Consider the following 236-nt stretch of genomic DNA (forward strand, 5'->3'; position numbering starts at 1 on the left):
TCCTGCCCCCTCCAGGACTGGTGAGCCCCTGGCCAGCCAGGCACTGCCACTGGCCCAAGGGGGGGGTTTGCCAGCCCAGGCCAGGGAAGGCAGAAAGTGGCTCAGAGGGACCAGCCCGTGCCCCTCTCACCCCCTGGACGCAGCCAGTTCTCCCTGAGAGAGGATACAAAGAGGGGGATCCAGGAGCTGGGTCCTGCCAGAAGATTCTCCAGCCTTGGGCCAGGGGCTCGGGCCGC

This window comes from Merops nubicus, unplaced genomic scaffold (genome assembly GCF_000691845.1).
Source record: "Merops nubicus isolate BGI_N331 unplaced genomic scaffold, ASM69184v1 scaffold24617, whole genome shotgun sequence".
Classification (NCBI taxonomy): Eukaryota; Metazoa; Chordata; class Aves; order Coraciiformes; family Meropidae; genus Merops; species Merops nubicus.